The sequence below is a fragment of the Nerophis ophidion genome, linkage group LG10 (genome assembly GCF_033978795.1).
Source record: "Nerophis ophidion isolate RoL-2023_Sa linkage group LG10, RoL_Noph_v1.0, whole genome shotgun sequence".
NCBI classification, from domain to species: Eukaryota; Metazoa; Chordata; class Actinopteri; order Syngnathiformes; family Syngnathidae; genus Nerophis; species Nerophis ophidion.
This window is the reverse complement of record NC_084620.1, coordinates 66,906,467-66,932,620: the sequence shown is the minus strand read 5'-3', so window position 1 is coordinate 66,932,620 and position 26,154 is coordinate 66,906,467. Positions and strand designations below refer to the sequence as shown.

At 42.3% G+C, this 26,154-nt stretch overlaps 1 long non-coding RNA gene across 1 annotated transcript in view; it reads left to right on the top strand.

Moving 5' to 3' along the window:
- Positions 1–25,671, top strand: part of LOC133559939 (uncharacterized) — a 349,440-nt gene extending 323,769 nt beyond the window's left edge. Inside the window, exon 5 of the long non-coding RNA XR_009808348.1 lies at positions 24,995–25,671. This is a non-coding gene — a long non-coding RNA (uncharacterized LOC133559939). The remainder of the gene's footprint in view (positions 1–24,994) is intronic.
- The last annotated feature ends 483 nt before the right edge of the window (positions 25,672–26,154 follow it).

Sequence of the window (26,154 nt, the reverse complement as noted above, 5' to 3'; positions counted from 1 at the left end):
CTTTTTTCCTTTACACTTTGAAACTTGTATTAGTAGATTGCACAGTACAGTACATATTCCGTACAATTGACCACTAAATGGTAACACCCCAATAAGTTTTTCAACTTTTTTAGGTCGGATTCGACGTGTGACGGTCACGTGACCGCCTGGTTTTGTTTTATTGGTCCAACGTCACCATTGACTGCATGTGATTGGTGAAACGCAGGCATGCGTAGATTCTACTTTGAATGCGTGTCTGACAAAATCAAAACAAACAAAGCGTGCATTAACAGATCGATAAAAAAAAGTAGCGAGTAGCGAGCTGAATGTAGATAAATGGAGCGGAGTAAAAGTAGCGTTCCTTCTCTATAAACATACTCAAGTAAAAGTATGTTGCATTAAAACTACTCTCAGAAGTCCAATTTATCCCAAAAGTTACTCAAATAGATGTAACGGAGTAAATGTAGTGCGTTACTACCCACCTCTGGAGTTGGTTTTGTTCTTTGAACAAGGTGATGTTCATGCACGGTTCATTTCGTGCACCAGTAAAAAAAAAAAACATGGTAACACTTAAGTATGGGGAACATATTCACCATTATTTAGTTGCTTATTAACATGCAAATTAGTAACATATTGGCTCTTAACTAGTCATTATAAAGGCCTACTTAAACCCACTACTACCGACCACACAGTCTGATAGTTTATATATCAATGATGAAATATTAACATTGCAACACATGCCAATACAGCCTTTTTAGTTTACTAAATTGCAATTTTAAATTTCGCGCGGAAGTATCATGCTAAAACATTGCGGTATGATGACACGTCACTTATTGTAGAGGACATTTTGTTCCAGCACCGTTCACAGCTATAAGTCCTCTCTTATCATCGCATAATTCCACAGTGTTATGGACATCTGTGTTGCTGAATCTTTTGCAATTTGTTCAACTAATAATGGAGACGTCAAAGAAGAAAGCTGTAGGTGGGAAGCGGTGTATTGCGGCCGCTTTTAGCAACACAAACACAGCCGGTGTTTCATTGTTTACATTCCCGAAAGATGACGGTGAAGCTTTACTATGGAACAGAGCGGTCAAGCGAACACGGTTGGATTGGACCACGCACACAAAGTGCAGTGTATTATGCAGCGATCATTTCGAAAGATCGTGTTTCGAAGAGGGTCCCTTGCGAAGGGCAGAGATGGGCATCGCCACCACCCGTCGACTGGTGCTGAAGAAAGGTGCGGGGCCGACTTTCAGGTTGTACACTAGTAAATCAATAAGTAGATAAGGGATTTTCCAGAATTATCCTGGTAAATGTGTCTAATAACATCTGAATCTCTAGTCTTTTTTTTTTTCTAGTCCTTCACTCTCACTTTCCTCATCCCCGAATCTTTCATCCTCGCTCAAATTAATGGGGAAATCGTCGCTTCCTCGGTCCGAATCGCTCTCGCTGCTGGTGGCCATGATTGTAAACAATGTTCAGATGTGAGGAGCTCCACAACCCGTGACGTCATGCGCACATCGTCTGCTACTTCCGGTACAGGCAAGGCTTTTTTATTAGCGAGCAAAAGTTGCAAACTTTATCGTCGATGTTCTCTACTAAATCCTTTCAGCAAAAATATGGCAATATCGCAAAATGATCAAGTATGACACATAGAATGGACCTGCTATCCCCGTTTAAATAAGAAAATCTCATTTCAGTAGGCCTTTAAGTACCGTATTTCCTTCAATTGCCGCCGGGGCGCTAATGGATTTAAAACCTCTTCTCACTCCTGCGCTTACCAAAGGCATGCGGTAAAAGTAAGCAGGCGCTAATTATTTTAAAAAATCATCTCACTCCGGCACTTACCAAAGGTATGCAGTGAAAATTTGAGTGTGATGTAAGTTTGGACCTTAAATCCTACTGAATAGCTCTTAATCTTCTTCCCTTTATGGGATTTCAAATTACCGGTATTCAAATCAGCCTCCTCCTTTTTGAAAATGATGACAGGGGAAGTGTCACTCGTGACGTCACGAGTTAGACCAGGCGGTAATACTAAGCATGCGCTAATTATTTTGGGAAGCGAGTTTGACCCGATTGTGCAAGTTCTCCCACTTAAAATGATGACAGAGGTCTGTAATTTTCATCATAGGTACACTTCAACTGTGAGAGACAGAATGTGAACAAAAAAAAATCCAGGAATTCACATTGTAGGAATTTTAAATAATTTATTTGTAAATTATGGTGGAAAATAAGTATTTGGTCAACCATTCAAAGCTCTCACTGATGGAAGGAGGTTTTGGCTCAAAATCTAACGATACATGGCCCCATTCATTCTTTCCTTAACACGGATCAATCGACCTGTCACTTAACAGAAAAACAGCCCCAAAGCATGATGTTTCCACCCCCATGCTTCACAGTAGGTATGGTGTTCTTGGGATGCAACTCAGTATTCTTCTTCCTCCAAACACGATGAGTTGAGTTTATACCAAAATGGATACGGACCAGTTGATCTGCCGTTTCTTTTCTTTTTCGTCTATGTCCCACTCTCCTTTGTGGAGGGAGTCCGGTCCGATCCGGTGGCCATGTACTGCTCGCCTGTGTATCGGCTGGGGACATCTCTGCGCTGCTGATCCGCCTCCGCTTGGGATGGTTTCCTGCTGGCTCCGCTGTGAACGGGACTCTCGCTGCTGTGTTGGATCCGCTTTGGACTGGACTCTCGCGACTGTGTTGGATCCATTATGGATTGAACTTTCACAGGATCATGTTAGACCCGCTCGACATCCATTGCTTTCCTCCTCTCCAAGGTTCTCATAGTCATCATTGTCACCGACGTCCCACTGGGTGTGAGTTTTCCTTGCCCTTATGTGGGCCTACCGAGGATGTCGTAGTGGTTTGTGCAGCCCTTTGAGACACTAGTGATTTAGGGCTATATAAGTAAACATTGATTGATTGATTGATTGATACATGGATGATACAGCAGAGGATTGGGAGAATGTCATGTGGTCATCCATCCATCCATTTTCTACCGCTTATTCCCTTTCGGGGTCGCGGGGGGCGCTGGCGCCTATCTCAGCTACAATTGGGCGGAAGGCGGGGTACACCCTGGACAAGTCGCCACCTCATCGCAGGGCCAACACAGATAGACAGACAACATTCACACTCATGAAACCAAAATAGAACTTTTTAGTATAAATGCTAAAAAAAATATACCGTGTTAAAAATGTTTGAAATATAAAGTCCCACCCTTCAGGGGAGGAGGGGGGTCCTGCACCTATGGCATAAAGAGGAGGCGAGGGAGTGAAGAGATTAAGATGAAAAGAAAAGACAGAGAAAGGGATTGATAAGGAAGGAAGAGCCTGTGAAGTCATTAAGGGCTTATGCCGCAGAAGGATAAGGTCTCGCACAACCTCGGGTTAGACAGGGTTAACTAATCCGCAGTTCCTCCCCCGGGAGTCGGACAATCCACCCCCCATTCTGCTCCTATGGAATAAAGCTAACAAGATTCCAGGTGATTTCTCTCCAATTCACTCTCTGCTCCAATACATCCTGACTGACGGACGCCAATGGCGGCCTCGGGCTGGTGCCTTCCCATTGGTTCCTTTCTAAAGGCTGCAATCACACTTCAGAAGATCAATTGAAGGGCCGGGAAGAAGGGCGCAGGTGTTTTCAGGCTGTGGATCCTTTTTTTTTTCATCCCCTTTAAGATATCTCCATTGACTTCGGGGAAAGAGCCGGGATATAGCTGGACTCGTCACCTGTCAATCAAACCCCTTCCTACCCCTAAAACACCCAACTCTACATGCCCCTAAAGCTGACCAACACGCCGGATTGTAGTCAGCTGGAGGCGTGTCTTAATGAAATTAAACAATGGATGTCCGCTAACTTTTTGCAACTCAACGCCAAAAAAACGGAAATGCTGATTATCGGTCCTGCTAGACACCGACCTCTATTTAATAATACAACTCTAACATTTGACAACCAAACAATTAAACAAGGTGACTCGGTAAAGAATCTGGGTATTATCTTTGACCCAACTCTCTCCTTTGAGGCACACATTAAAAGCGTTACTAAAACGGCCTTCTTTCATCTCCGTAATATCGCTAAAATTCGCTCCATTTTGTCCACCAAAGACGCTGAGATCATTATCCATGCGTTTGTTACGTCTCGCCTCGATTACTGTAACGTATTATTTTCGGGTCTCCCCATGTCTAGCATTAAAAGATTACAGTTGGTACAAAATGCGGCTGCTAGACTTTTGACAAGAACAAGAAAGTTTGATCACATTACGCCTGTACTGGCTCACCTGCACTGGCTTCCTGTGCACTTAAGATGTGACTTTAAGGTTTTACTACTTACGTATAAAATACTACATGGTCTAGCTCCATCCTATCTTGCCGATTGTATTGTACCATATGTCCCGGCAAGAAATCTGCCTTCAAAGGACTCCGGCTTATTAGTGATTCCAAAAGCCCAAAAAAAGTCTGCGGGCTATAGAGCGTTTTCATTTCGGGCTCCAGTACTCTGGAATGCCCTCCCGGTAACAGTTCGAGATGCTACCTCAGTAGAAGCATTTAAGTCTCACCTTAAAACTCATTTGTATAAATAGACTCCCTTTTTAGACCAGTTGATCTGCCGTTTCTTTTATTTTTCTCCTATGTCCCACTCTCCCTTGTGGAGGGGGTCCGGTCCGATCCGGTGGCCATGTACTGCTTGCCTGTGTATCGGCTGGGGACATCTCTGCGCTGCTGATCCGCCTCCGCTTGGGATGGTTTCCGCTATGAACGGGACTCTCGCTGCTGTATTGGATCCGCTTTGGACTGGACTCTCGCGACTGTGTTGGATCCACTATGGATTGAACTTTCACAGTATCATGTTAGACCCGCTCGACATCCATTGCTTTCCTCCTCTCCAAGGTTCTCATAGTCATCATTGTCATCGACGTCCCACTGGGTGTGAGTTTTCCTTGCCCTTATGTGGGCCTACCGAGGATGTCGTGTTGGTTTGTGCAGCCCTTTGAGACACTAGTGATTTAGGGCTATATAAGTAAACATTGATTGATTGATTGAAAACAATAGTCTCACAGTTCATACTTTGCCTTCCTAGTGCCGTAAATTGGCCGCTAAACGCGTAGCCAACGACGAAAAAAATAACAAAAACACTAGATGTACTCCAGACCATCCATCCATCCAACCATCCATCTTCTTCCGCTTGTCCGAGGTCAGGTCGCGGAAGTCTGGACTTCCCTCTTCCCATCCACTTGGTCCAGCTCTTCCCGGGGGATCCCGAGGCGTTCCCAGGCCAGCCGGGAGACATAGTCTTCCCAACGTGTCCTGGGTCTTCCCCGTGGCCTCCTACCGGTTGGACGTGCCCTAAACACCTCCCTAGGGAGGCGTTCGGGTGGCATCCTGACCAGATGGCCGAACCACCTCATCTGGCTCCTCTCGATATGGAGGAGCAGCGGTTTTACTTTGAGTCCCTCCCGGATGGCAGAGCTTCTCACCCTATCTCTAAGGGAAAAGTAAGCGTCGTAACAGAAATAAGTCCTAATTGTGACAGTATTTGTGACTTATTAGTGGTAATTGGGGCTTCACGGTGGCAGAGGGGTTAGTGCGTCTGCCTCACAATACGAAGGTCCTGCAGTCTTAGGTTCAATTCCAGGCTCGGGATCTTTCTGTGTGGAGTTTGCATGTTCTCCCCGTGAATGCGTGGGTTCCCTCCGGGTACTCCGGCTTCCTCCCACTTCCAAAGACATGCACCTGGGGATAGGTTGATTGGCAACACTAAATTGGCCCTAGTGTGTGAATGTTGTCTGTCTATCTGTGTTGGCCCTGCGATGAGGTGGCGACTTGTCTAGGGTGTACCCCGCCTTCCGCCCGAGTGCAGCTGAGATAGGCGCCAGCGCCCCCCGCGACCTCAAAAGGGAATAAGCGGTAGAAAATAGATGGATGGATAGTGGTAATTGGTTCTGGGCCTAACCAATGTAAAATAATAGCCGCAAAAAAAACAATCCATCCATTTTCTACCGCTTGTCCCTTTTTTGGGTTTGCAAGGGGTGCTGGAGCCTACCGTATTTCCTTGAATTGCCGCCGGGGCGCTAATTAATTTAAAATTTCTTCTCACCAAAGGCATGCAGTAAATTTAGGCCTGCGCTTATAAATTTGAGTGTGATGTAAGGATACCATCATGAAAAGCACATTTAATAAAAAAAAATGTTATTATGGTCTTACCTTTACTTATAAATGAAGTCCATGCGCAGCTCCTTCTGATCAAAAGCATCGATAACTTGTTTATAGAAGTCTTCCTTATCTTTCTTCAGTTTTAAAAGTCTCGATGGAGATCTTCCTTTACTACCTCCTGCTTCGATTGAAAGTCCAGTTTAGAAAACTGTTTGATTTTAGATATGTAATCCTCCATGTTAAATGTGAAAGCGAGAGGAAAAAAATAAACACACGCTGCTCACTCTTGCTGCTTGTTGTCACTTCTTCTGCAGCCGAGTAGTCTCAAGAAGGATCACTAGCGCCCTCTACCACCAGGAGGCGGGAGTCATTTAATGACTCATATTTGACACACGCAGCTACGGTATATTATTAAAACATAGCTGCTTGCTGTTCTTTTTAGCATATTCAATAGCTTGGACCTTAAATCCTACTGAATAGCTCTTAATCTTCTTCCTTTTATGCGATTTCAAATCATTGAAATCAGCGTCTTTCATTTTGAAAATGATGACAGGTGACGTGACGAGTTTGACCCGGTGGAAATTCTAGACAAGCGCTAATAAAAAAAATATATTTTGCAAAATCAGTTTGACCCGGCAGTAATTTTACGCAGGCGCATACTATATACCCGGCGGCAATTCAAGGAAATACGGTATCTCAGCTGGATCAGGGCGGAAGGCGGGGTACACCCTGGACAAGTCGCTACCTCATCGCAGGGCCAACACAGATAGACAGACAAAGTTCACACTCACATTCACACACTAGGGAACATTTGGTGTTGCCAATCATTTTCTATAATAATGCAACAATTAAAAATACTTTTAATATTATTACTTAAAGACCTACTGAAATGAGATTTTCTTATTTAAACGGGGATAGCAGGTCCATTCTATGTGTCATACTTCATCATTTCGTGATATTGCCATATTTTTGCTGAAAGGATTTAGTAGAGAACATCGACAATAAAGTTCACAACTTTTGGTGGCTAATAAAAAAGCCTTGCCTGTACCGGAAGTAGCAGACAATGTGCGCGTGACGTCACGGGTTGTGGAGCTCCTCACATCTGAACATTGTTTACAATCATGGCCACCAGCAGCCAGAGTGATTCGGACCGAGAGAGCGACGATTTCCCCATTAATTTGAGCGAGGATGAAAGATTTGTGGATGAGGAAAGTGAGAGTGAAGGACTAGGACAAAAAAAATAAACTAGACGGCGGAGCGATTCAGATGTTATTAAAAAAATGTAAGGATAATTCTGGAAAATCCCTTATCTGCTTATTGTGTTACTTGTGTTTTAGCGTTTTAGTGAAAGTCGGAGGGGTGTGGTGACCGCCAGTGTCTCCAAGGGAAGCCACATTTCTCGAAGAGGCGAAGCGAAGGCAGCCGTTGGGGCCGGGCTGAGATTTTTTTTTGTTTTCCTCCTCCACGGTGGAAGCATCCCGCGTTCGGGGGCGGCCGGTCAGAGGAGGCAAGGGAGTCCGCAGCGGCCTTTTTGACAGGTGCACGAGGAAGGACGCAAGCTCTCCGCTCATGTCTACGGTAAGAGCCGACTTATTACCACCATTTTCTCACCGAAACCTGCCGGTTGACATGTGGTTGGGAACCATGTTCGCGTGACCGCTCTGTTCCATAGTAAAGCTTCACTGTCATCTTTCGGGAATGTAAACAATGAAACACCGGCTGTGTTTGTGTTGCTAAAGGCGGCCGCAATACACTGCTTCCCACCTACATCTTTCTTCAATGACGTCTCCATTATTAATTGTACAAATTGCAAAAGATTCAGCAACACAGATGTCCATAATACTGTGGAATTATGCGATGAAAAGAGACGACTTATAGCTGTATTTGTTGTTGAACCCCAAGATGCAGAGGCAGGCATGGAGTGAGAAAACGTGATTTAATAAAGACACTAAGACAAAATCAAACAAAATGGTACTAACACAAAGGGCACACGAGGCGGATAACAAACTAAGGGTCTTTAGCATAGAAGCTTGCAAGAAACAAAAAATGGCCTAGCGGGGAAGCTAGTGGGTTGCAAACCGGAAAACAGAAGTCGTTATTTGTAGAGTGAAAACAAAACAGAAGCAGGGAAAAAAAGACAGTAAGTTGCAAACAAAGAAATGTAGCTCACGGCTACGCTGCAATAAAACGACACGATAGCAACGACAGGAGCGACTTGTGGCAACGACAACGATCCAGCACTGACTGGAAGACAAAGTGGGTACAAACAGGAGCGGGCTGATTAACTACAGGTGTGGCCAGGTGCCAATCAGCCGCAGATGAGGTGACAACAACACACAGGAAGCTGAACCAAAATAAGAACGCTTGACAGGAACTAAACACAAGAGATACTAAACACAGAGGAAACAAAGACAAATGCAGAGGAAAAAAACCAACATAGACAAACTGTCAGGGGAAAGCCCGACAGCCGCAATACACCGCGTCCCACCTACATCTTTCTTCTTTGACGTCTCCATTATTCATTGAACAAATTGCAAAAGATTCAGCAACACCGTCATCTTTCGGGAATGTAAACAATGAAACACCGGCTGTGCCGCAATATCAATCAATGTTTATTTATATAGCCCCAAATCACAAATTTCTCAAAGGACTGTACAAATCATTACGACTACGACATCCTCGGAAGAACCCACAAAAGGGCAAGGAAAACTCGCACCCAGTGGGCAGGGAGAATTCACATCCAGTGGGACGCCAGTGACAATGCTGACTATGAGAAACCTTGGAGAGGAGCTCAGATATGGGCAACACCCCCCCTCTAGGGGACCGAAAGCAATGGATGTCGAGCGGGTCTAACATGATACTGTGAAAGTTCAATCCATAGTGGCTCCAACACAGCCGCGAGAGTTCAGTTCAAAGCGGATCCAAGACAGCAGCGAGAGTCCCGTCCACAGGAAACCATCTCAAGCGGAGGCGGATCAGCAGCGTAGAGATGTCCCCAATCGATACACAGGCGAGCGGTCCATCCTGGGTCTCGACTCTGGACAGCCAGTACTTCATCCATGGTCATCGGACCGGACCCCCTCCACAAGGGAGGGGGGGGACATAGGAGAAAAAAGAAAAGAAGCGGCAGATCAACTGGTCTAAAAAGGAGGTCTATTTAAAGGCTAGAGTATACAGATGAGTTTAAAGGTGAGACTTAAATGCTTCGACTGAGGCAGCATCTCGAGTACTGCTTCCTACCTACGGCTTTCTTCCTTGACGTCTCCATTATTCATTGAACAAATTGCAAAAGATTCAGCAACACAGTTGTCCAGAATACCGTGGAATTATGCGATTAAAGCAGACGACTTATAGCTGGGATCGGGGCTGGAACTAAATGTCCGCTACAATACGTTTTCAACTGAATACTTCGCGCCAAATTTAAAATTGCAATTTAGTAAACTAAAAAGGCCGTATTGGCATGTGTTGCAATGTTAATATTTCATCATTGATGTATAAACTATCAGACTGCGTGGTGGGTAGTAGTGGCTTTCAGTAGGCCTTTAAATACCTGCTTGACTTATGATTTCAAAGCAAGCAAAAGCAAAAAACCTTGGTACCGTTTTATTTTTTCCATTTACATCAGAATAAAAAATAACTAAATAGAATTCTCACAGCTCATACTTTGCCATCTTAATGCCGTCAATTGGCCGCCAGACCTGTAGTCAGCGAGCAAAAAAATAAATAAAATAAAGGCAAAGGGAGTGTCCCGGCGCCTGTTGATGTTCTTGCTAAACAGCTGACCACACATAAACGCCAGCCAGCGTCCAGCCCGCCAGTCATAAATTAACAGAAGCATGTTTTGACGCATTATTAGCGAAGACTTGAGTGTTCTTCGTGGAGAAACCACCCCGCAAATAGCATTATAGGGCCGGCCTGTAATTGCCCAGGAAATGCAAGATGACAGATGGCTGCCTCTCTCGCTCTGCCATCCCATAAATTGAATTGCCCTATAAATGTTTTTATTGGTACTAAACAGCCATGTAGAGCTACAGAGGAAGCATTATCTCCAGCAGATGAAACAAATACAGATGCAGTGTATCCTCCTGAGAACAAGCAATTTTGGGTCGATTTCCCAGGTGTCAATTATTCCATGTGGCTCGCAACATTATTTATTTTAAAAAAAAAGATGTAAACAATCAAGCACTTTCTGGCAAAATGTGTTTGTTATTTCTATTTTTGAAAGAAAAAAATGTACTACATTTCATTGCCAATGCTTATGTCAAAATAAATGAGTCTGAAGCCTTCAGCTGCAAAAATGGCCCAAAATTTTTTGGGGCGATTTCTGTTAGCATGCTAACAGATAGCTTGTGTAGATTGGCTGTAAAATTGGCTAAAAAAGTTAGCATGCGAGAGTGCTAACGTTAACATGCTAATAGTTAGCATGTGTCAAGAACCACAATAAATGAGTCTGAGGCTTTAGGCTGCAAAAATGGCTAAGAAAATTTTCGGGCGATTTCTGTTAGCATGCTAACGGATAGCTTGTGTAGATTGGCTGTAAAATTGGCTAAAAAAGTTAGCATGCGAGAATGCTAACGTTAACATGCTAACAGTTAGCATGTGTCAAGAACCACAATATATGAGTCTGAGGCATGAGGCTGAAAAAATGGCTAAAAAAGTCAGAATGCTGGAATGCTAATGTTAACGTGCTAACAGTAAAAAATGTGTCAATAATCAAAATAAATGAGTCTGAGGCCTCCGGCTGCAAAAATGGCTAGAAAAAAATGTTAGGAGATTTCTGTTAGCATGCTAAAGTACCAAGTATTATGACTTAGGTGTTCGCTTACAAAATTGGCAAAAAAAAAGTTAGCATGCTAATGTTAATACCTTATAATGCCATTGTTTTGATGCTAACAGTTAGCATGTTTAAGTATCAGGTTATATGACTGAGTAGTTTGGCTGTAAAATTGGCTTAAAAAGTTTGCATGCTAACAGATAGCTTGTGTAAAGTACCAAGTTATATGACTCTTAGGTGTTCGCCTGAAAAATTGGCAAAAAAAAGTTAGCATTTTAATGAGAATGCGAACATTAAAATGCTAATAGTTAGCATGTGTCAAGAACCACAATATATGAGTCTGAGCCATTCGGCTGCAAAAATGGCTAAAAAAGTCAGAATGCTGGAATGCTAATGTTAACGTGCTAACAGTAAGCATGTGTCAATAATTTAAAAAAAATGAGTCTGAGGCCTCCGGCTGCAAAAATGTCTAAAACAAAAAGTTAGGAGATTTCTGTTAAGATGCTAAAGTACCAAGTTATATGACTCTTAGGTGTTCGCCTGCAAAATTGGCAAAAAAAAGTTAGCATGCTAATGTTAATACCTTATAATGCCATTGTTTTGATGCTAACAGTTAGCATGTTTAAGTATCAGGTTATATGACTCTGAGTTGTTTGGCGGTAAAATTGGTTAAAAAAGTTACTATGCTAAAATTCCTAACGTTAAGATGCTAATAGTTAGCATGTGTCAAGAACCACAATGTATGAGTCTGAAGCATTCGGCTGCAAAAATGGCTAAAAAAGTCAGAATGCTGGAATGCTAATGTTAACGTGCTAACAGTAAGCATGTGTCAATAATTTAAAAAAAATGAGTCTGAGGCCTCCGGCTGCAAAAATGGCTAAAACAAAAAGTTAGGAGATTTCTGTTAGGATGCTAAAGTACCAAGTTATATGACTCTTAGGTGTTCGCCTGCAAAATTGGCAAAAAAAAGTTAGCATGCTAATGTTAATACCTTACAATGCCATTGTTTTGATGCTAACAGTTAGCATGTTTTAAGTACCAGGGTATATGACTCTTGAGTTTTTTGGCTGTAAAATTGGCTAAAAAAGTTAGCATGCTAGAATGCTAATGTTAACTTGCTAACAGTTAGCATGTGTCAAGAACCACAATGTATGAGTCTGAAGCATTCGGCTGCAAAAATGGCTAAAAAAGTCAGAATGCTGGAATGCTAATGATAACGTGCTAACAGTAAGCATGTGTCAATAATTAAAATCAATGAGTCTAAGGCCTCCGGCTGCAAAAATGGCAAAAAAAAAAATATTAGGAGATTTCTGTTAGCATGCTAACAGATAGCTTGTGTAAAGTACCAAGTTATATGACTCTTAGGTGTTCGCCTGCAAAATTGGCAAAAAAAAGTTAGCATGCTAATGTTAATACTTTTCAATGCCATTGTTTTGATGCTAACAGTTAGCATGTTTTAAGTACCAGGTTATATGACCCTGAGTAGTTTGGCTGTAAAATTGGCTAAAAAAGTTTGCATGTTAGAATGCTAACGTTAAAATGCTAACAGTTAGCATGTATCAAGAACCACAATACATGAGTCTGAGCCATTAGGCTGCAAAAATGGCTAAAAAAGTCAGAATGCTGGAATGCTAATGTTAACGTGCTAACAGTAAGCATGTGTCAATAATCAAAATAAATGAGTCTGAGGCCTTCTGGTGCAAAAATGGCTAGAAAAAAAGTTAGGAGATTTCTGTTAGCATGCTAACAGATAGCTTGTGTTAACTACCAAGTTATATGACTCTGAGGTGTTCGCCTGCAAAATTGGCAAAAAAAAGTTAGCATGCTAATGTTAATACCTTACAATGCCATTGTTTTGATGCTAACAGTTAGCATGTTTTAAGTACCAGGTTATATGACTCTGAGTTGTTTGGCTGTAAAATTGGCTAAAAAAGTTAGCATGCTAGAATGCTAACGTTAACATGCTAACAGTTAGCATGTGTCAAGAACCACAATATATGAGTCTGAGGCATTAGGCTGCAAAAATGGCTAAAAAAGTCAGAATGCTGGGATGCTAATGTTAACGTGCTAACAGTAAGCATGTGTCAAAAATCAAAATAAATGAGTCTGAGGCTTTCGGACGAAAAAATGGCTAAAAAAAATGTTAGGAGATTTATGTTAGCATGCTAACAGATAGCTTGTGTAAAGTACCAATTTATATGACTCTTAGGTGTTCGCCTGCAAAATTGGCCCCAAAAAAAGTTAGCATGCTAATGTTATTACAATACAATGCCATTGTTTTGATGTTAACAGTTAGCATGTTTAAGTACCAGGTTATATGACTTTGAGTTGTTTGTCTGTAAAATTGGCTAAAAAAGTTTGCATGCTAGAATGCTAACATTAACATGCTTACAGTTAGCATGTGTCAAGAACCACAATACATGAGTCTGAGCCATTGAGCTGCAAAAACGGCTAAAAAAGTCAGAATGCTGGAATGCTAATGTTAACATGCTTACAGTTAGCATGTGTCAAGAACCACAATACATGAGGTTGAGGCATATGGCTGCAAAATGGCTAAAAATGTTAGCGCACAAATGATAGCTAGCTAACAGTTAGCATGTATAAAGTACCAAGTTAAACGACTCTGAATTTTGCATGCTAATGCTAATGTTTAATGCTTGCTAACAGTTAGCATGTGTCAAGTACGAGGTGATTTTCGGCTGTAAAATTGAATTGACGAAATAAAAAGTCAGCATGCTACAATGCTAACGTTAAAATTGCTAACAGTTAGCATGTGTCAAGTAGAAAGTTATAGGAGTCTGTGAGCCACGTAAATAAGACCGCCCACAAAACGGCGCATACCGAAGCGATTTATCATGTCTTGTGATCATGTTTTGTTTAGTCATTTGCACCCCTGCTGGTGACATCAGTCAAAATGAGGGTGGTCCCAAAAAGGAGGGATTTTTTTCAAATTGACTCTGTTGCAAGTCTTGTGTATTCTTTGTAACTTTTTGTGTGCTTTAGCTATTGAGGGTTTTTTTCTGGTCATGAGGGTGGTCCCAAAAAGGAGGGATTTTTTTTTCAAATTGACTCTGTTGCAAGTCTTGTGTATTCTTTGTAACTTGTTGTGTGCTTTAGCTATTGAGGGGTTTTTTCTGGTCATGAGGGTGGTCCCAAGAAGGAGGGATTTTTTTCAAATTGACTCTGTTGCAAGTCTTGTGTATTCTTTGTAACTTGTTGTGTGCTTTAGCTATTGAGGGGGTTTTCTGGTCATGAGGGTGGTCCCAAGAAGGAGGGATTTTTTTCAAATTGACTCTGTTGCAAGTCTTGTGTATTCTTTGTAACGTGTGTGCTTTAGCTATTGAGGGGTTTTTTCTGGTCATGAGGGTGGTCCCAAAAAGGAGGGATTTTTCTTTTTCAAATTGACTCTGTTGCAAGTCTTGTGTATTCTTTGTAACTTTTTGTGTGCTTTAGCTATTGAGGGTTTTTTTCTGGTCATGAGGGTGGTCCCAAAAAGGAGGGATTTTTTTTTCAAATTGACTCTGTTGCAAGTCTTGTGTATTCTTTGTAACTTGTTGTGTGCTTTAGCTATTGAGGGGTTTTTTCTGGTCATGAGGGTGGTCCCAAGAAGGAGGGATTTTTTTCAAATTGACTCTGTTGCAAGTCTTGTGTATTCTTTGTAACTTGTTGTGTGCTTTAGCTATTGAGGGGGTTTTCTGGTCATGAGGGTGGTCCCAAGAAGGAGGGATTTTTTTCAAATTGACTCTGTTGCAAGTCTTGTGTATTCTTTGTAACGTGTGTGCTTTAGCTATTGAGGGTTTTTTTCTGGTCATGAGGGTGGTCCCAAAAAGGAGGGATTTTTCTTTTTCAAATTGACTCTGTTGCAAGTCTTGTGTATTCTTTGTAACTTGTTGTGTGCTTTAGCTATTGAGGGGTTTTTTCTGGTCATGAGGGTGGTCCCAAGAAGGAGGGATTTTTTTCAAATTGACTCTGTTGCAAGTCTTGTGTATTCGATGTAACTTTTAGTGTGCTTTAGGTATTGAGGGGATTTTTCTGGTCATGAGGGTGGTCCCAAAAAGGAGGGATTTTTTTTTTCAAATTGACTCTGTTGCAAGTCTTGTGTATTCTTTGTAACTTGTTGTGTGCTTTAGCTATTGCGGGGTTTTTTTCTGGTCTCAGTCTGGACCCCCTCCCCGGGAGTCCAGCCTTAGACTGAATATTTTTTTACTCACGCCCCCCAACCCCTTAAAAGGAGGAGTGTTTCAAATTGACTGTGTGTCGCTTTTAAAAGTGCTCCCCCTCTGGCCAACATATGAAATACCAAGTGTGTGTAACAAATTGAAATGCGCCCCCTTTGACCATCCATCCGTCCATTTTCTGCCGCTTATTCCCTTTGGGGTCGCGGGGGGGGCTGGTGCCTATCTTAGCTACAATCGGGCGGAAGGCGTCGTACACCCTGGACAAGTCGCCACCTCATCGCAGGCCCCCCCTTTGACCAAAATTAATTCAAAAATTGGATCCGTTTTGGACTGGACTCTCGCGACTGTGTTGGATCCATTATGGATTGAACTTTCACAGTATCATGTTAGACCCGCTCGACATCCATTGCTTTCGTCCTCTCCAAGGTTCTCATAGTCATCATTGTCACTGACGTGGGTGTGAGTTTTCCTTGCCCTTATGTGGGCCTACCGAGGATGTCGTTGTGGTTTGTGCAGCCCTTTGAGACACTAGTGATTTAGGGCTATATAAGTAAACATTGATTGATTGATTGATTATCTTCTGTTTTGCTTTAGACTCCATTGTTTCCTGTTTTTGCACTTCCTTGTTTGTTTCGTTTCCATGACTACCCATTAGTTTTCACCTGTCCTCGTGTCACGCACCTGTCTCACGTTTTGCACTCGCACACCTGTCACTAATCATGTCTATTATTTAAAACGAAAGTTGCCAGGCGACTTTACCTCCACTCTCCTTCATGCCATGTCTACGCTTCATAGTTCCTTGCCAAGTAAGTTTTTGTTTATTGTTCATAGTGTCTGCCTTTGTGCAACCGACTCAGTGGCCTAGTGGTTAGAGTGTCCGCCCTGAGATCGGGAGGTTGCGAGTTCAAACCCCGGCCGAGTCATACCAGAGACTATAAAAACGGGACTCATTCCTTTCCTGCTTGGCACTCAGCATCAAGGGTTGGAATAGGGGGTTAAATCACCAAAAATGATTCCCAGGCGCGGCACCGCTGCTGCTCACTGCTCCCCTCACCTCCCAGGGGGTGATCAAGGGTGATGGTGTCAAATGCAGAGAATAATTTCGCCACACCAAGAGTGTGTGTGACAATCATTGGTATTGGTACTTTAAGTTTTGTTTCATTAGTCAAGTTTGTTCTCCGCCATTGTGCGCGCCTTTTGTTTTTCGTCTTTTTTTGTAGTTATTGTGTTACGGCCACTCTGTCGTTCCAACGTTTCCAAAAAAAATACAAATAAAGATTGCCGAGTAGCCTTGAGGAGGTTTTATGACGCACTAAATTCCTAATAAGCACTCGCGGAGATACTTCCAGTTTCAAAATGTTAATTTATTTTCACAAACAAAAAATATTCACCGTGGTTGACTTTTTATATAACACAAATAAACTTATTTAGTGGTAAACAAACAATATCACTCCTCACTCCTTCGATATGACAGACAGACAAAGGCAGCCCCCAGACGTCCTGTCCTCCTAATTATAGGAGAAGGAAGTTGCCCACCAGGAGGAGCGTGAGCAGCTGAAAACAATCTCAAACATCCAATAAATAATCAACAACTTCATTGGCATTATTGAATTAGATTGTCAAAATAATTGATGAATAAATTATATAAATAGGCTCCAACATATTGCGTTAAAATAAAATATGTCATTACCTTCGCGCCTTGCTCGCTCCAACTTTCTTTTGCATTCCGGAAAAACAAACCCCAAAGTCCACGCTTTGACACGATTGTCAGAAAGCGGTTTTCGTCCTGGTCGTGGAACTGTGGACCAGCTCTATACTCTCGGCAGGGTTCTTGAGGGTGCATGGGAGTTTGCCCAACCAGTCTACATGTGCTTTGTGGACTTGGAGAAGGCATTCGACCGTGTCCCTCGGGAAGTCCTGTGGGGAGTGCTCAGAGAGTATGGGGTACCGGACTGTCTTATTGTGCCGGTCCGCTCCCTGTATGATCAGTGTCAGACCTTGGTCCGCATTGCCGGCAGTAAGTTAGACACATTTCCAGTGAGGGTTGGACTCCGCCAAGGCTGTCCTTTGTCACCGATTCTGTTCATAATTTTTATGGACAGAATTTCTAGGCGCAGTCAAGGCATTGGTTGAGGGGTTCCGGTTTGGTGACAGCAGAATTAGGTCTCTGCTTTTTGCAGATGATGTGGTCCTGATGGCTTCATCTGGCCGGGATCTTCAGCTCTCACTAGATCGGTTCGCAGCCGAGTGTGAAGCGACCGGAATGAGAATCAGCACCTCCACCCGGAAAAGGGTGGAGTGCCATCTCCGGGTTGGGGAGGAGACCCTGCCCCAAGTGGAGGAGTTCACGTACCTAGGAGTCTTGTTCACGAGTGGGGGAAGAGTGGATCGTGAGATCGACAGGCGGATCGGTGCGGCGTCTTCAGTAATGCGGACGTTGTATCGATCCGTTTTGGTGAAGAAGGAGCTGAGCCGGAAGGCAAAGCTCTCAATTTACCGGTCGATCTACGTTCCCATCCTCACCTATGGTCATGAGGTTTGGGTCATGACCGAAAGGATAAGATCACGGGTACAAGCGGCCGAAATGTGTTTCCTCCACCGGGTGGCGGGGCTCTCCCTTAGAGATAGGGTGAGAAGCTCTGCCATCCGGGAGGAACTCAAAGTAAAGCCGCTGCTCCTCCACATCGAGAGGAGCCAGATGAGGTGGTTCGGGCATCTGGTCAGGATGCCACCCGAACGCCTCCCTAGGGATGTGTTTAGGGCACGTCCAGCTGGTAGGAGGCCACGGGGAAGACCCAGGACACGTTGGGAAGACTATGTCTCCCGGCTGGCCTGGGAACGCCTCGGGATCCCCCGGGAAGAGCTAGACGAAGTGGCCGGAGATAGGGAAGTCTGGGCTTCCCTGCTTAGGCTGCTGCCCCCGCGACCCGACCTCGGATAATGATGGATGGATGGATGGACTTGAAGATGATCTGTAAAACATCATCTATGCAACATTTTGACCAAAAGAACCACCATTACATGTTATGTAGACCACAAGGAAGTGTTTACATTTAGAAAAAAATCATAACATGGCTTTACAATCCAGTGCGCCATATAGTCCAGAAAATACGGTATATTTATTGTTACAAGGAAATAGAGGAAATAACACTGTTCTGCAAACGAGGATATATATATGTGTATTGAATTTTTTTCTTGTCGGCAGTGCAAAATAAAGCCGACTTCTTGGCCTAGATTTGTGTGCCCTGAATACAGGAGGGGCAGGGGGGGGGGCTTTAATGGGAACATAATGATATCAGTGCAGATTCACCTGCATGAGCAGAGTCCCGCGGTTAAATGGGTCATAGGGATGAAAGGAGGACGAAGCGAGTCAACGAGAAGGAGCGCGAGATGTGAGACGCTTGAAAAGTCACTTTTAAAAGACTACTGAAATGAGGTTTTCTTATTTAAACGGGGATAGCAGGTCCATTCTATGTGTCATACTTGATCATTTGGCGATATTGCCATATTTTTGCTGAAAGGATTTAGTAGAGAACATCCACGATAAAGTTCGCAACTTTTGGTGCTGATAAAAATAGCCTTGCCTGTACCGGAATAATCTGAACATTTTTTACAATCATGGCCACCAGCGGCGAGAGCGATTCGGACCCAGAAAGCGACGATTTCCCCATTAATTTGAGCGAGGATGAAAGATTTGTGGATGAGGGAAGTGAGAGTGAAGGACGAGGAAAAAAAGAAAGAAAGAAAGAAAGACAAATTCACTAGGATAATTCTGGAAAATCCCTTATCTGCTTATTGTGTTACTAGTGTTTTAGTGAGATTATATGGTCGTACCTGTACAGCCTAAAGGTCGGCCCCGCACCTTTCTTCAGCACCAGTCGACGGGTGGTGGCGATGCCCATCTCTGCCCTTCGCAAGGGACCCTCTTCGAAACACTATCTTTCGAAACGATCACTGCATAATACACTGTACTTTGTGTGTGTGGTCCAATCCAACCGTGTTCGCTTGACCGCTCCGTTCCATAGTAAAGCTTCACCGTCATCTTTCGGGAATGTAAACAATGAAACGCAGGCTGTGCCGCAATACACTGCTTCCTACCTACGGCTTTCTTCTTTGACGTCTCCATTATTCATTGAACAAATTGCAAAAGATTCAGCAACATAAATGTCCTGAATACTGTGGAATTATGCGATGAAAACAGATGACTTAGAGCTGGGAACGGTGCTGGAACAAAATGTCCTCTACAATGCAGGATACTTCGGTGCGAAATTTAAAATTGCAATTTAGTAAACTATATTGGCATGTGTTGCAATGTTAATATGTCATCATTGATATATAAACTATCAGACTGCGTGGTCGGTAGTAGTGGCTTTCAGTAGGCCTTTATGTTCTTCTTGATTATATAAAAAAATATATACATATTTTTTAAATATAAATCTTCAAATCTTTAGCTTTAAATGCTCGAGCATAATCTTTTATCATTATCAACCAATCTTACATGCAGACTATAAAATAAAGGATATTCTGTTCATTCCTATTATCAATTACAATCATGTTGTGTAATCATAATAAATAAAAATAAAAAAATAAAATATATATATATATATAAAACTAGAAAGTCAGTTGGAGAGTGCAGACCTCTGCCAGGTCCTATCTCTAAATAGGGAAAATATATATATGTTTAAATATATAACCCCCAAAATCCAATCACTTGTTCTTTATCCCATTTCTGACATTTCCCGAATCCTTTTAAGATAACTAATGGAAGGATCAATTAAGTTGCCACGTCTATCCGTGCAAGTTCGTTTTGTTCGTCTGTCGCTTCCAAACAGGCTGCAAAATGTTTCTTTCTCCCCTTTGTGTTTGTTGTATAGCAGAATTAAATAAATGGAGTGAACCCTCTTTTCAGCCATTCACTCTTTTGTCACTATGGGTGGAGATGTGACCGCTCGCATACACACAAAAAGAACGTAAGGTAAATTAGTCAAAATTATCGGGATTCCCCCCCGAAATTGTTCATTCAAACAGTTCCTGAAAGTATCATTGAAATCTGCCCAGAACGTTTTGAGTACTGTAGCTAACTAACAAACAAACAAACAAACAGACAAACCCTAATGAATACATCATATTCTAGCAGATGTAATAATAAACAAATAATAGGTGCTTTATGCCAGCATTTACAGTTATTATTGGTACGTGACAACGGCAAACGCTAGCAATCTTGCATGCTAACATTAACATGCTAACATTTTATAGCTAAATTTTCAGCCCTTCACCTCTGAGTCAAACAACTTGGTATGTGACTCATGCTAACAGTTAGCAGGGTAATGTTAGCACGCTAGCTTCTTTTATCTCTATTTACATGCGTACGCCTCAGAATCTTATAACTAGGCTCCGTCCATCAGCATTCCAACGCTAGCGTTACAGTTCGACTTGCGCATATCGACAACTGGCGCGTTTGTGCGGTTTGCGCATTCAGCATTCACATGCAACTTCTCCTGCATCGTTTCTTTTGTCTAATTAAGGGCGTCCCTATTTTGGCCCTTAACTTGTATCATCAAAATTAAAGCAATTCTTATATTGAGATATTATTTTTAATCAGTTTGATCACACTTTTAAATGCTGGATGAATCTCGTTTATTCACAGGTGATTACTGGCTAGCATAATTTTTAATGAACTTAAAAAACGGAGCACAATTTTTGGACACAAGTTAAATTTTACTGTCAGAATTGTCGTAAAATATTTTTTTTAATGTTTCACTTGAATCTGTGTCATTCACATGAGAGAACTCAATATTTTTGACAGCCCTAATTATATATATATATATATATATATATATATATATATATATATATATATATATATATATATATATATATATATATATATATATTGCCGGATAGTCGAACCTCGGATTCAGGAGGAACAGTGTGGTTTTCGTCCTGGTCGTGGAACTGTGGACCAGCTCTATACTCTCGGCAGGGTTCTTGAGGGTGCATGGGAGTTTGCCCAACCAGTCTACATGTGCTTTGTGGACTTGGAGAAGGCATTCGACCGTGTCCCTCGGGAAGTCCTGTGGGGAGTGCTCAGAGAGTATGGGGTATCGGAATGTCTTATTGTGGCGGTCCGCTCCCTGTATGATCAGTGCCAGAGCTTGGTCCGCATTGCTGGCAGTAAGTCGGACACGTTTCCAGTGAGGGTTGGACTCCGCCAAGGCTGTCCTTTGTCACCGATTCTGTTCATAACTTTTATGGACAGAATTTCTAGGCGCAGTCAAGGCGTTGAGGGGTTCCGGTTTGGTAACCGCAGGATTAGGTCTCTGCTTTTTGCAGATGATGTAGTCCTGATGGCTTCATCTGGCCGGGATCTTCAGCTCTCACTGGACCGGTTCGCAGCCAAGTGTGAAGCGAACGGAATGAGAATCAGCACCTCCAAGTCCGAGTCCATGGTTCTCGCCCGGAAAAGGGTGGAGTGCCATCTCCGGGTTGGGGAGGAGACCCTGCCCCAAGTGGAGGAGTTCAAGTACCTAGGAGTCTTGTTCACGAGTGGGGGAAGAGTGGATCGTGAGATCGACAGGCGGATCGGTGCGGCGTCTTCAGTAATGCGGACGTTGTATCGATCCGTTGTGGTGAAGAAGGAGCTGAGCCGGAAGGCAAAGCTCTCAATTTACCGGTCGATCTACGTTCCCATCCTCACCTATGGTCATGAGCTTTGGGTCATGACCGAAAGGATAAGATCACGGGTACAAGCGGCCCAAATGAGTTTCCTCCGCCGGGTGGCGGGGCTCTCCCTTAGAGATAGGGTGAGAAGCTCTGCCATCCGGGAGGAGCTCAACGTAAAGCCGCTGCTCCTCCACATCGAGAGGAGCCAGATGAGGTGGTTCGGGCATCTGGTCAGGATGCCACCCGAACGCCTCCCTAGGGATGTGTTTAGGGCACGTCCAGCTGGTAGGAGGCCACGGGGAAGACCCAGGACACGTTGGAAAGACTATGTCTCCCGGCTGGCCTGGGAACGCCTCGGGATCCCCCGGGAAGAGCTAGACGAAGTGGCTGGAGATAGGGAAGTCTGGGCTTCCCTGCTTAGGCTGCTGCCCCCGCGACCCGACCTCGGATAAGCGGAAGATGATGGATGGATGGATGGATATGTATTTGTATATATATATACATACATACATATGTATATATACACATATATATGTATATATATACATATATATGTATTTATACACACATATATGTATATATATACACACATATATACACATATATATGTACATATATATACACATATATATACCTGTACATATATATATATATATATATATATATATATATATATATATATATATATATATATATATATATACACACACACACATATATACACATACATGTATATATACACATATATATGTATATATATGTATGTGTATATATGTGTGTATGTATATATATATATATATATATATATATATATATATATATATATATATATGTATTTGGGTGTTTGTATATATATATATATGTGTGTATTATATGTATAAATTTGTATACATATATATGTGTATATATATAAATATATATATATGTGTATATATATGAATGTATATGTGTATATATTTATGTATATATATGTGTATATTTGTATGTATATATAAGTGTATATATGTATGTACAGTTTATGTGTATGTATTTATGTATATACATGTGTTTATATATATATATATATATATATATATATATATATATATATATATATATCGCCTAATGATTGAGGGAACCCCTCATGAAACAGTTCTGTAGAGATGAAGTAGTCTTGTGAATTTTCCCACACCTACATATATATATATATGTATATATATATATACATACATATATATATACTGTATATAAAACGGCAGACATTTAAAAGCAATATCTATTTAATAAAGAGGCTCAGCAAGAAGCAAAACAGCTGTATTGTATAATTATTTTGGCAAAATACTCTGCCATATTTGCTCCTTTAGTTCAGGTCCATTTAGATTTGATTCAGCTCATCACATATCAATGCCCCTCTTTGATGTCAGCCAAAGATAGCATTATTGGAGTAGTAAACTCAAGCTGTGGCGCACACGGGCTGGGGGGTCCTTTATGTAACATAATCACAGCCTCCGACTCCTTGGCATGCCGGTAAATCGGTCATTCTAGCTTGTGTTCGGCCTTGTTCTGGTCCGAATTGGTGCCATTCCAGACCTCACTCTGCAAGAGGACAGACAGAGACATTGTGCGTCCGCACGGCGGATAAATATAGCAGTGCCATTTAAAAAAGCCTGTAGTTTAGCTTGTCAATTCGTTTTGGCAGGCGCTGGACAATTGGATGAAAAATGAAAAGCTCCAAACTGAACTGAACAGAGACTTCTTTCAGTGACAGAGGGGTTGTGTAACATCGAGTGAGGAAAGAGTCGCATGTACATACTGTACATATACTGTACATATACTGTACATATACTGTACATATACTGTACATGCAAGCGTGGGCCTGCATTACAGTCAAAAGGAATCACACCCGCTCCGTGTCGGCTTACTCAACCACGGGTGTGTTGTTCAATTGGCACCCGATGAGAGGCCGCCTTTAAATGTGAGCGCTAATGAGATATGTGTGCAAATTGAATACAGCTGATGGGGACACTGAGTGCACACGAGGGGAAAGAGGAGGGAGCGCGTTTCGCCGCAGTGAATGAAGCCCTCACCGCGTTCTCATTTCAAAACAAAAAAGCATGCAGGAGAAACACGCAGAGGAGGCGTGGCCTTCATTCCGACCATTACCTCAAAATAAACTTCAATTTCTGTCTTTTTAAATTCTAAATCTGACTAGAGCAGGGGTCTGTAACCCAAATTGTTGAAAGAGCAATATAGGACTGTGGAGAGGTGTAGCCGACGGTTCGACAGAGAGGCAGGACATGCTGGAGCCCGGCCCAAGATGGCGGCGAGGCGGCGGGGATCAAGTGTGTGGATCGGGCACCTGTACACGATTAACGTATCTCCTCTCGCTGTATAAAAGGGGAGAAGGAGGAGAGAACTGGACCGGTGATGGTGCGGAGCGAGAGAAAAACATACAACGACGGAGACTGAGCGCAAAGGGCAGACTGAAGTACGTGCTGCTGAAAAGCAGACAGCAGAGCGAGCAGCAGAGGGAGACAAAAGACGCAGCGGAAGAGCGACCTGACCGCAGACAAGCTTGTATTGGAAAATAAAGCAAGACAAACCTGCTCAAAATCATGTCCTTCCTTGGTGGTCCATGGAACCCATAAGACGACGGCACGAATCTGTCACATGGACCAGAAATACAAAAAAATCAGTCCGGAGCCGCCAAAAATTAAAAGCCATATTATATACAAATAGTGTGTCATGAGATATAAATTGAATTAAAATGACATAAAGGAAACTAAATGAGCTCAAATATAGCTACAAATTTCCTCGTTCCTAAATATTCTAAAGTCAACTTTATTATAGGAAAAGTGAAGAATTTGGGAACAACAGCAACTCAGCCGCCAAGTGGTAGGCCACGTAAACTGACAGAGAGGGCATAGTGCAAAGACTTTCTGCATGTGACCTTACAATTATCCCACGTACAGTATGCAGAGAGCTTCATGGAATGGGTTTCCATGGCCGAGCAGCTGCATCTAAGCCAAACATCACAAAGTCCAATGCAAAACGTGGGATGCAGTGGTGTAAAGCATGTCCCCATTGGACTTTAGTGCAATGGAGACGCCTTCTCTGGACTGTCGAATCATGCTTTTCCATCTGGCAATCTGATGGACCAGTCTGGGTTTGGAGGTTGCCAGGAGAAAGCTACATTTCGGACTGCATTGTGACAAGTGTGAAATTTGGTGGAGGAGGAATTATAGAGTGGGGTTGTTTTTCAGGCGTTGGGCTTGGCTCCTTAGTTCCACTGAAAGGAACTTTGAATGCTCCAGGATACCAAAACATTTTGGACAATTCCATGGGATGGCACTTCAAGTTCATATGTGAGTGAATCGCAAGAAACCTGATTGCCCTCTCAACAGAGGGTGCTTACAAACATCAGTCGTTTACCAAGCAAAGGTAACACGCAATGACATTAACACATCCGACACGTACGTAGGATTAACCAAAGGAGCGTTTAAAACCAGATGGAATAATCACAAGGCCTCCTTTAGAAACCAGACTTTGCGGAATTCAACAGAACTCAGCAAACACATTTGGAACCTCAAAGACAATAATGTTGAATATTCAATAACATGGCAAATTCTTGCATCCAGCACACCTTACAACAGTGGTAATAAAAGATGCAACCTATGCTTAAAAGAGAAACTGTTTATTATATATCATCCAGATCTATCATCCCTCAACAAGCGCAGTGAAATCATTTCAACATGCCGCCACAAACAGAAACACCTCCTAGGTAACACATGAGCCAATCACCACACCCCTACGCCTGCTTGTACCCTCCCACTCTGTGCCCTATATAAACCTTTGTATGTGAATGCTTCCATTAAAATCTCCTGATGATTGAGGGAACCCCTCATGAAACAGTTCTGTAGAGATGAAGTAGTCTTGTGATTTTTCCCACACCTACATATATATATATATATATATATATATATATATATATATATATATATATATATATATATATATATATATATATATATATATATCAGGGCGGACTCTCTCTCTCTCCCTCTCTGTAAATATATATATATATTTATATATATATATATATATATTTTTTTTTTTTTTTTTAATATATATATTTGAAACAACTGACATTCCAGTGGCTTGAAGATGATGCAACTTCCTTTGGTCCATGTAACTTGTGGAAATAAAAAAATGTTAAAGAGGAACATTATCACCAAACCTATGCAAGCGTCAATATATACCTTGATGTTGCAGAAAAAAGATAATGTATTTTTTTTAACCGATTTCCGAACTCTAAAAGGGTGAATTCTGGCAAATTAAACGCCTTTCTGTTTATCGGTCTTTTAGCGATGACGTCAGAACGTGACGTCACCGAGGTAACACACCCGCCATATTCATTTTCAAC